Source organism: Macaca mulatta, chromosome 17 (genome assembly GCF_049350105.2).
Source record: "Macaca mulatta isolate MMU2019108-1 chromosome 17, T2T-MMU8v2.0, whole genome shotgun sequence".
Classification (NCBI taxonomy): Eukaryota; Metazoa; Chordata; class Mammalia; order Primates; family Cercopithecidae; genus Macaca; species Macaca mulatta.
The window spans coordinates 102,712,415-102,724,683 of record NC_133422.1 but is presented as its reverse complement, the minus strand read 5'-3'; positions in this window follow the sequence as shown (position 1 = coordinate 102,724,683).

Genomic DNA, 12,269 nt, shown 5'->3' with positions numbered 1-12,269 from the left:
AAAAAATTATTTAAATATTTGAAACAACTATTGATTGTATAGTTACATATATAAAACATCCCAATAATGCATTTTTAATTAATATTGCAGTTAGAAGAACAAGAAAATATTTCCAGTATTTTAAGAAATGTGAGGATAATACGATATTAAATATATATTATGGCATGTGGCTGTATTAATAGATTAAATGCGGCAATAAAAAATTGGTATATGAAATTCAAAAGCTTTTAAGCAATAAAAACAAAAATAATTTAAATAAAAAAGGGAGTATTTAAGGACAAAAATATCATTCAGCACTATGAATTCCTGAAATTCATACTCTATATAATTTAAGGCAGTAAGGTACATTCTTTTCTTTATGACTCTAACAGGGGTTTCTACAATTATTGGAGCAAGACTTTTGGGGTTTCTGAAACTAAATTACCAAAAGAAGTGTACTGATTTTTTTTCCATTTCATTCTGTTAATTATTTCCTTTCTGCTGGAAAGTTGGCATTGTTAATAGCTGTAGAGGATGCTGGGAGTTATGTAATTTAGTCGTAAGTAACAACAAGCTATTTATAGTGTGTCTGGCTTTGGGGTAGAGCATCATTTTTCAACAGATAGTTTGGGAATCTCAAGGTGTACAAAGATGTTTCCATATAAAGTTAGTAATGATTTTAATATATTTGGCTTTTTATATAAATTGATAAATAACTAAAGTTTCCTTTAAAATTGAGTAAGTTGAAAGCCTCTGAGTAGGAATTCAGTAAGCACTTGTAATAGTTGAGGATGACAAGTGGCGAATGACTCATTTACTGAATCATTTCATCATTCAGCAGAACATCCCATGCTGACAAAGAGGTTATGGCCATTATTCAGTTTTGAATTGTTTTTATTCCTAATCATATACAACTTAATTTGTCTCATAATGTATCTTTAATAAAAGAAGGAAAAATAAGGTACATTAAGATAACACAAGTTAATGAAGAGCAGGAACATAAGAATATTACAAAAACATATCGAGATAATTGTAACCAGATTAATAAATTTTATTCACCTGATCAAAATTCCTATATATCATATCAAATTTTTCCTAGCAGTTCCAAAAGCAATGTTACACAAAGGAGAAACTAGGTTGGTAATCATATCCAGTTTACCTTTTACTTGTTAATAATAGAACACTATTCATAACCTCAATGTATTTATTTGTACAGTTGTGTTTGCAAAGAACTCCAAACATTCTCTTTTTCTAGCCACTTAGAGAAAATCCATGACCATTTTCAAAAATCTAATCCACTTGACTTTTTGGAAGTCCAATTTGCAAAAATTAAAAATCAGAAAATTAAAGTATTTTAATATATTCTTGGCACTGAAACATATAGTTAATTTTTAGCATATATTTAAATATGCAAGGGGATATAGTATGCTATTTTATAATTTTTCCAACAAATCATGGCTACTTTAATAATTTATTTAAAGAGAATTCAACTGAATTTACTTATTAAAGAAACAAAAATTGGACTTACGAATATTGTTCCAGTTACTAATATTACACAGCAAGTGGATTGAAAATTTAGTGGTATAAAAAGACATTTTAATTATGGTCAGGTATTAAGTTTGTTCACAGTAGGTATGTCTTACATGGTTCTATTATGTCTGGGGACTTAGCTGGGTGTAACTTTCTTCTCATCTCTTGCTGGCTTTGAAGACGTGACACAACATGGATCTCACGGCCTCTAAGAATTGTTCAAGCAACAGTCATGAGAGTAGGGAAGTGATAGTCCCCTAGTTTATCCTTCAGAAGAGAAAGCAACAGTAGAAAACTAATGTAGATTTTTAGTCCAAGAAGTGGGGTGCTGCTTAACAAATACCTAAAAAGTGACTTGGGAAAAGAGTAAACGGTAGAGTCAGAAGAAAAATTGAGGTGAATAACACAAGAAGTGTAAGTTACTGAGCAGATTGTTATTAGAAGCCTGGATTTCAAGGTCACTGGCAGTAAAGTCTCAAAAGGAAGCAAGGAACATATTATTGGAAAGTGGGGGAAGAGGGATCATTGTTATATAGTGCTAAAATCCTTAGGCAAATTGTCTCCTGTAATTATGTAAAAATCAGAACTTGTAGGTGACAAACTCAGTTATAGAGCCAAAGAGATTTTCAAGCAAGGTGCTGGTTTCTTGTTGCTTATAAAATACGGTAAGATTTAAACAAATCTGTTTTTGTCTTTTAAACAAAAAAGAACTAGAAGTTGATGATTTTGAAAATTCTCAGCATCTCCAGAAAGCAAAAACTGCTGAAATTAAGAAATTGCTCCAAAAATATGGTATGCAGAAAATTCCAAAGGTATGATTATGCAAACTTTGCTCAAAGCTCAGATATACCTAAAGATCAGATAATTCAATTTCACAGAGTCCTTTCAAGAGATCCTTTTAGATCTTCACGAGCAAGCTATGGTGCCCATAGGAAGGTTAAGCATGTTGTCTTTTAGCCATCTGATATGGTTTGGCTGTGTCCCCACCCAAATTTCAACTTGTAGTTCTCATAATCCCAGTATGTTGTGGGAGGGATCCGGTGGGAGGTAATTTAATCATGGAGGCGGGTACACTCGTGCTGTTTTCATGATAGTGAGTGAGTTCTCACAAGATCTGATGGTTTTATAAGGGACTTTTCCCCTTTTGCTTGGCACTTCTCCTTCCTGCTGCCATGTGAAGAAGGACGTGTTTACTTCCCTTTCCTCCGTGATTGTGAGTTTCCTGATGCCTCCCCAGCCCTGCGGAACTGTGAGTCAATTAACCCTCTTAAAAATAAATACCCAGTTTTGGGTATGTCTTTATTAGCAGCATGATAACAGATTAATACACCATCTCTGCAGGAAGATGAAGTGGAGGAAGACTTACATTGCACTGATCTGTTGTGTAGCTTTTGTTTAGTGGAATAAACTCAATTAAAATCTTCAGGGGTCAATACTGTTGAGAAAATTATTTTAGCATAAACTCTACCAGCTTGGAATACAAGAAACAGAGACATTATAAAATAAAAGAAGTCTGAGGGACCATAAAAATTCTACCGGTGGGAAGCAGTCTCAGAAAACTACTCAGCTGCAAACATATGCTTTCCTTCACGAAAAGAAAAGAACCAAAAATGGCATATGATCTGTGACTTTAGAGATAATAGATTATAGAAGTTTGAGGACTGCCATGGCATGTACTCAAAGAAGGCATTTCAATAGAGGAAACAGGATAAATAAATAGAGGAAAGGGTAAAACATAGCAAGTCAAGAAAGGACAAATGCATTTTTTTATCTAACGCACCTCCTTTTATTACTATGTATCGCATCATGTCTGGATCTATTATTTTTCCTTCTTACATCATGTACAAAATTTAATTATACAGTACAGCATTCTAAACATCATCCTAATACACACACATGTGTATTTAGTCCTAAAAACAACTCTATAAAATAGATACCATTATTTTACTACTTTATAGAAGAGGAAACTAAACCATAGGAAATTGTATAACTTGCCCAAGTAGAGTAACCAGATTTCAAATCCAGGTTCGTTATTTCTAGGGTCTGTACTCTTTATCACAGAGCTACACATGTGTTTTCTTTTTCAAGCAGAGAAGTTTTCAGCAGTGGACATCATTTCACACATGTCAGTATTAATCTCTGAGAAACAACAGTGATACTATGGATAACAAAAGAAGAAAAGTTTCAAAAAGAAATGGGGTGAGAAAAAACTGTGTAGACATACTCCAAATATATTTATGAAACATTCAGTAAACAAAAAGAGGCACTGAAGCATAAAAGATTCATTCACATAGAATTATTCATAGCCTCAAAGATCTAAACCCCTTCTTTCTTCTAGACAATGGTTCACAACTGGAGCTGACAATCAAAAAGTATCCAGATGTTGCCACCTGGAGGGGTGTCAAGACTGGATGGTGCTACTAGCGTCTAGTAAGCAGAGACCAGGAATGCTATTAAATATCTTACAATGAACAGAACAACCCCCATGAATAGTAATTATCCAGACTAAAATGCCAATATTACTAAAGTGGAGAAAACTTATTCTAGAATCTTCTGCAATGCATGAGAAAAGACATTATATTACTTGTTAGTAATACTTTTAGACCATGCATATTTACAGCTGTATTGCAAATCAGTGTTCCATTCATAAAACAAATGCTAATTCCTACTTATTTCCTTCAAAGGAGTTAGGATGTAGGTTAATTAGTGTTTGCAAACTTCTTTGAAGATGTAAAGTCCTACGTAAATACTGCTTATTATTAATTACCATCTGGAAGAACTGCACTGTGACCCTACTTGTTCACTAGTAGAGCCAAGTCTCAAAGACCTGAGCAATGCTGAATTATTTTTGATAAGTTAGAATATTTATAATGAGAAAGGTAGACATCAGGGACCTAAGCCAATTTTAGATAGCTGGGATATGACTGTATATAAATTGGCTCATTAAGGTCAAGAAAACTATAGGTTTTGATTTGGGATGTTTGCCATACTGGAGTAGATTTCTTTCAATTTTGCAATAGTATATGTCAGAGAGGGTGGTAACAAGAATCTAAAATACAAAATTAAATAATTATAAACAAGCAAAAATAATTTATAGAAATACATTTATATTATTTATATTACAAACTGATTTTCTCTGGCCAATGAGTCACTATGTTATTTGGAGTGTATCTGTCTGTTAAGACAATAAAATGATTTAAAAAAACCTTAAAAGAAGATACTAGGTATGATAACATTTCTTTCTAGATATGAAGTATAAATCATATCATGTAAATATAATATTATACTTTGTATAAATATCTTTACATTTTAAGATGGCTCTTGGTCTTCATGATCATGACATTTTCCTGTTAGGGCAGAGTTTAATCCTATAGATTCATATGGCAATTACATTGTGATCTGCTAAAATGCCTGCAGCCCTATTTTTAACTCAGTATCAATCTGGACAAAGGACTTGTTGGTGACAATGTAAACCAAAACTAACATTTCAGTCCCCAGTTGACTGAATGGACCTCTCCTCTCAGTTAAGGGCATTCCAAAGTTAATTTGAAAAACTAGTTCAAGCCATGATGAGAAGTGGGGTTCAGACATGCCTCATTATACTCTCCTCCCTTTGGAATTCAGGCAGAATTGACCAGCATTAACATTAAAACAGAGATCTTAAGACTGACAAAACATATTATACATAGCAATAAGATACCAAATTGCATCCTGACACTAGTATAGCATTACATGACAGATAGCAAACCATGAAAGAAATTTTACCCAAAATATATTTCTTTGATGTATTTTGAAATGGCCCTGCAAAACTCTCTTGTGGAGGAAATTTACATTCTATAGTGAATCCCCTTCCCTTTCCAGTCCTTTACTTTCTCATTCTGAAGAGATTAGCTGAGAGTCTAGCACCTTTTAAAGGTCTGAATAGGAAACATTTGCCATCCATTGCCTCTAAGGGCAGACATCTATGGGACTTCATCTATGTAATAAGAACACTGGTCTCTACAACTGTTTGTCTTAACCCAGATACCCCTTTCTATTGATTGTGTCACATGATCCTTTGGGTGTCACTTTGCCAGCTGGAAACCTCTGTGGCTGGTGGCACCTCTGTTTGGGTGTTGCTTGTGCCCACTGGGCTCATTCTACCCACTCAGCTTGGCAGGCTGGGCTCAGCATGCACGACAGGCCTGGATCACACACCTGCCAAGGGCAAGCCAGGTGTGGAGTGGCAAGGGGTGTGTGGGTAAGTGAGCACAGGGTCTGGCCACTGTGCACAGCCAGTCATTTCAGCTGCAGAGGGGCAGGCAGCTCTAGACACTGGCACAAGCAACCTGGCTCCACGTAAGGCTGCAGCTGAACCAGTCATACTGCAAGTGCCTTCTGCTGCAGGCACTGGTGAATAAAGTGGCGCCTGAAAGCTTGGAGATGTCAGGAACCACATAGCCCCAAAGAGGATGTTATAGCATGTTACAGCCCAGGCTCCGGGAGTCCTGTGGTTTGGGCCCCCAGAAAGGCTGCAGCTCTTCTCTCCTTCTTGCTGACCACAGTGCGGCAATTGGTAGGGGCGTGTTTCAGTGGGGGTTCAACCTGTTTCTGTTGCAGCTCTTTCATTCCCACTGCCCCACCCAAGCCCATAGCTCCTGGGCTGGCCCAGACCTGCCGCTGCTTCCCATCGTGTGGGGTGGCTGCCTGGAGCCAATGGAGTGTGGGAGGCCTATAGTGCTACAACAATTCTGGCTTGGGGAACCGTGAGGTCTGGGACCCCAGAAAGGTCCTCACTCTTTACTCCTGCAGTCCAGGAGCATGTTAATATCAGCAGCTTGGTGAGCTGACCAGCCAGGAATGAGTTACAGCACCTTTCACTCCCACCATTTGGCAGGTTTCAAGTTCTTGTCCTGCATCCAGGAAGAATGAGGTAACATGGACGATTGGAGGGTGAGCAAGGCAGAGAGGAGATTTATTGAGCAACAAAACAGCTCTCAGGAGACCTAAAATTGGTAGCTCCTTTCCACAGGCAGGTCATCCCAATGAGTTTCTAAGTTTGGCTGAGTCTGGGGTTTTTATATGCTCAAAATGGAGAAAGTGTGTGCTGACTGATCTATGGGCAACCACAGGTGGGTCTGGAAAAAGCACCATCTGATTGGCCAAAAGCCATCAGTGAAATTCTCACTCTGGGTCAGACTCAACCTGGAACTGGCAGCTTTTGATCTTCTAAATTCTATGGCCAGTCACTGAAAAGTTCTACATCTATCAGCTTAGCTTATTTACACTGTTTCAGTGTTGTGATGTAATCCCACTTTCATTTACAGATTAACTCAGAATAGGTTCATTATATACCTTCTATGTGCAAAGGCATGATGCTTGGCACAGTGTGGGTTCAGATACTAGAAAATGTTTATCCATGAAGAGTTTTTAATTTAGAAGGAGAAATATGATTGCAATATTTGATCATATATGAAACTAAGCAGAGTGATATTAAATGTGATGTGTCCATATTTGGAAGATTCTTTTTTCTGAGATGATCCGGGAAAGAAAGTGGCACTTGAGTTGGTACTTTAAGGATAGAGAGGAATTGATAAGGATGGATCAGAGGGGCCTCCTGCTGCATTGTTGGATTTTAATATTTTGTCTAAGGTGGTTTGAACCTTTCAAAGAATGATTTATTTTGTTTTTGCATGTTTTAACTGCCTCTCGACAATTATTTTTGGCAATTGGAAATATTTGTTTTGGTTTCAATGAGTGAACTTTACAAATAAATGTAATAACACCTTTAATGTTTTATTTTTCTCTTATATTTTTAAAATGTACTAGCTATTTAGTTCTCTATTAGGGCTATATTGTAATTAAATACAGCCCTGACTTTTTTTTTTTTTTTGGTCTCCTCTGGCTTGTATTTTGATTCAATATTCTTTACTTTCAGTTAGCCCCTAAAATGAAGGACCTTCTACTTTCTATACATTCTTTCCCTTCTCTTTCCATTTTTATAATTGTATGTATCTAGTATTATATGTATTGTCATTCTTACGTCCATGTTTTAAAATGTTTCAATGAATATTTTTGTGTCAAAACTTCTATAATTATTTCTTGGTGGACTGACACTTGTTTTCTACAGATTCATCAGGTAATACTTATGGAAACAATTTCCCAAATTATTTCATTTTTATAATAGCTTTACTATGACTTTTATATCTAAAGTTTAGTTAAGAGGAAATGGAATCCAAGGCTCACATTTTCTTCATTTAAATATCTTAACTCACTATTTCATTGCATCTGGCATAATGCATTGCTATCAAAAGTCTTTGTATCTTTTTCTTTTAAGGAAGGGATTTTCCCTAGATGCCAAAATAATTTATTTTTCAAATGTTTCAGTTATTTTCTTAGAATGGTTTTTGGTGTTGAGCATTCAGAATTAGTTCTTCCAGGTACACTGTATGCCTCTTTAAAATATAAGTTCAAGTCGTTTATTATCCAAAATACTTTCTTGGATTATATTCTTAAGTACTTTTTCCAATATTGCTTTAGTTTTCTTCTTTGAGACTCCCATTATATGTATGTTGACTACTCTTTATTTTTCATTTCTCTCACTTTCTCTAGAATACCTTTTATCTCTTACTTCATTGCTTTATGGTTCATTTTCTTCAAATTTTGATTTCCTATTTTCATTTCTCCTACAATAATTTCTATGCTCTTATGTTACTTTCAGTTTAGGTTTAATTTCTGAAATAACATTTTCTTTTATTTCAAAATATTTTCTGGGCATACTCAACTCTCTCTTAATGTTCTCCTATTGTTCAGATATCTCAGTACTGATGTTTTCTAATTTTGATATATATTGCTTTTTCTGCATATATTTAATTATTTTCTTAATTTACTATGGCATTCTTTGAGATAATGGATTATAGGTTTTTCTTTCTTTCTTGGTTATATTCTTTAGCTGTGTCTTCATTTTTTATGTCACTGATACGGTTTGACTATGCCCCCACCCAAATCTCATCTTGAATTGTAGCTCCCATAATTCCCATGTGTTGTGGGAGGTGCCTGGTAGGAGATAACTGAATCATGAGGGTGGTCCCCCCATACTGTGTTTGTGGTAGTGAATAAGTCTCACGAGATCTGATGGTTTTATAAGGGGAAATCCCTTTCACTTGGTTCTCATTTTCGCTTGTCTGCTGCCATGTAAGACATCCGTTTTGCATTCTGCTGTGATTGTGAGGCCTCCCTAACCATGTGGAACTGTGAGTCCATTAAACCTCTTTTTGTTTATAAATTACTCAGCCTTGGGTATGCCTTTATCAGCAGCATTAAAACAGACTAATATAGTTACTCATATTTTTTACCTCATCTTTCTTCCAACATCTTTGTATGGATTTGGGCTGCAGACCTTGTATGGTGCTATTATAGTAAAGTAAGATCGATTTTCCTGTATGTTTAGAAGGAATTTTCTGTTGTTCAAGATTTGGAGGTGTGCCAGGGTGACCTTGCTAGCTTCATATTTGTGGGGTTTCCTCTCTTGTTGTTTCTGCAACATACTAAAAATGCAGCCTTTTTATGTAGCCATCTCTCCAATACTTTAAGCTATCCATCTCCTCTTGTCTCCCCCATCACGACACCTCCTGTTTTCTTTACTTCCAGCATTTCCGTTCAGTTAAATGTGAGACATGTTCCTCCACAGATCCCCCTCAGTATGAGGCTCTGTCCTTCTCTGAGAATTTCAGAGATCCCTAATGACCTAGGCTTCCATAACCCAGCCCCTAACATTCCACTGACATTCAAGCTTTCAAATTTTCCTTCAAATTCTAAGCACTGTTTTCAGATTCTTCACCCTCAGTGGAGACTCCTCTTTTTGAAAGTGAGTGTTGGTAATTTCTGAATTTCCAGTTTGTTAGAACCATCAGAAGTCCCCCTTGTCTTCCATCTTCTTTGTGTAATACAGCTGCTATGTCCACACAGTTCTTGCTGTTCTGATTGGCATAACCCCATTCACTTATATTCCACAGTTTGTAGCGAGACTTTCCTCCTAGTTTTGTTGACAATGTTCATATTGGAGGTTTTTTTGGTAATTCTAGTTGCTCTGTCTGTTTTAATGAATAATGAATATTACACAGATTACAAAATTGATTTCCATTAGTGAAAACAGTGCAAGGTAGCGTAAAGTATAAAGCTGTAGTAAGGAAAACACTGTGGTTTTGCTACATGATCAAACAGATCAAGGACTTAGAAATTCCAGAAATAAACCCAATTGTGTGTGAGCTTCAGTATACGATGAAGGCAACATTTCATGTCATGGGGGAAAACACATATTATTTAATATGTAGTTTGAGGATAATTTTGTAGTCATCAAGAAAACAGACAGCAAATTTGGAACCCTCTCTCATTGCTTAGACCAAAGTACATTTTAGATAAAACAGATATTTAAAAGAAAACAAAGTCATACAAATAATATAAATTTAGGGAAGGCTATTTTAAGCATTAAATATATAAAACAAAACAAAAAACAGAACCCAGAGGAAAAAAGATGACTGAATTTAATGTATAAATTTCACAAAAATGCTATGTGGTAAACACCATAAATAAATCAAAAGAGTTGATGCAGTAGGAAAAATTCTGTATTAAAAATTTTGTATTAAAATAGCAGAATAATGACATTTTCCTTTATGACATTTCCTTTATGTCAGGAAGGGCATCTGTAAGAAAGGCTATTAACTAAACAACAACAAAGAAAAGTATACATAAAAATATTCAAAACCGTAAAATATAGATTAAAGAAAACAAATGACTATAATACTTATAAAAAGTTATCCACACCATCCATAACAAAATAAGACAAACTAAAGTCATATTTTTCTTACTGTTATCAAATTTGGAAAGCAAAACTTTGATAATACTTTGTTTGGTAAGGATGTGAGAAAATAGATACTCTCATCCTTTTTTGACAGAAACATTTATATTTACATTATGTGTTGATTCTGATTCACTATTGGGGGGCACACAGCAGTGCCCATCATCAGAATTTAAAATACATTTATGCTTGGAGGAAGTAATTTAATTTCTAAAGATTTATCACATAAATATAGTTACACATGTACAAACAGATATTTTCAAGGTTAGTTACTGAAGAATTATAATGCTGAAGAAGAGGAATTAATTTCAATGTTAACTAACAGAATTTTTATTAAATACATGATGATATATCAGGCAATAATAATATGCAACCATAGTCATGCGTTGCATAATGACATTTCAGTCAACAGGATTGCATGTACAACAGTGATCCCATGAGATTATAATACTTTAGTTTCACTGTCCCTTTCTATGTTTAGATACACAAATGCATACCTTTATGTTGGAATTACCTGCAGTATTCAGTACAGTAGCATGCTGTACAGGTTTATAGCCTAAATGCAATAGGCTGTAGCAAATGGCCTAGGTATGTAGTAGGCTGTACCATCTGGGTTTGTGTAATACACTTTATGGCATTCACAAAAATGACAAAATTGCCTAACAGTGCATTTCTCAGAATGTATCCCTGTCGTTAAGCAACACATGACTGTATTTTAAAAGAATAAGGCATTTTGATGTGTACTGCTATGAAAGGATCTTCAAGATACATTAAGTAGAAAAAAATAGAAGGTGTAAGACACTATGTGGAGGCTTTCACCATTTGCACTGTTTTATAAAAGAGGAATGAACGAGTGTGCTCACACATGGTATCAGCTCTCTTCAGAGGTGCACAGGAACTATCAAAGTTTCACCTCCAAAGAAGGAAACTGAGGATCTTGGGAGGCAGAGGTGAGAACAAGAGGTTTAGCCTTTCTCTTTACACACTCATTTGTACCCTCTAAATTTTGTTCCATGTTTATATATTATCTATTGAAAATAGAAAAGACCAACAAATGAAATACCTATTTACACCAATAATTATAATCACTGCTGTCCTTTGAGGTTTCCAAAACACAGGTCCTGTTGCCTGCTTAGAGGTGCAGGAAACATTACTGCCCTTGCCTGTGTGACTTGTGCAGTGACCATCTTTCTAATATAAAAGTGTTATCTTTGTATGAATTGTAGTATTGAGAAGTTATATCAGTTTGGTTTTTTAATATGTAGAAATTAAAAATAAAAAAGTTTATTAAAAATATTAAAAACAATATGAACAAAAAAACTATTTTAATCACATAGAAGTTCTGTTGGGGTTGAAGGTGTGTCACCTAACTGAAACAGCCAAGATTAAGAAGACTTGACTATATTCTTGACATGTTTTTATAATGATTACATTTAGCTGGCATTCATGTTTGACATCAGAACAAGTCAAATTCAAATGATGTTTTGTCTTATTTTTCAGGAATGAGTAATAATTCTAAGAACTTAGTGTAATCACAACAGAGATTCGCTGCTCTCTGTTCTTGCTATTATTGCACTGACAATGAACACAATTGGGCATTAGTTCTTGTACTGTAAATGTAAATAAAAAGATAAGACCTGGCGTGTGAAAAATGGATCCACCAGATTGGCTCTGAGATGGGAAATTGAAGAAGAACTTGCCAAATGGGTTCAGTTTCCTCTCAGCAGTGTCGTCTTTCTCTCATCAATGTCACAGAGGAGATACTCGGGTAAGATACTTTCCCCTCTAGAGTGTCTCTCAAAATGGAAGTTCTCCAAATACACTGGTTTTCTTTAGCGTACATTTATTAATTGAAGGAGTTGTCTTTTTTTTAGTATGGAAATCCCCAATGTGAAATGAATTTGAACTGTTTTCAATAGAGAAA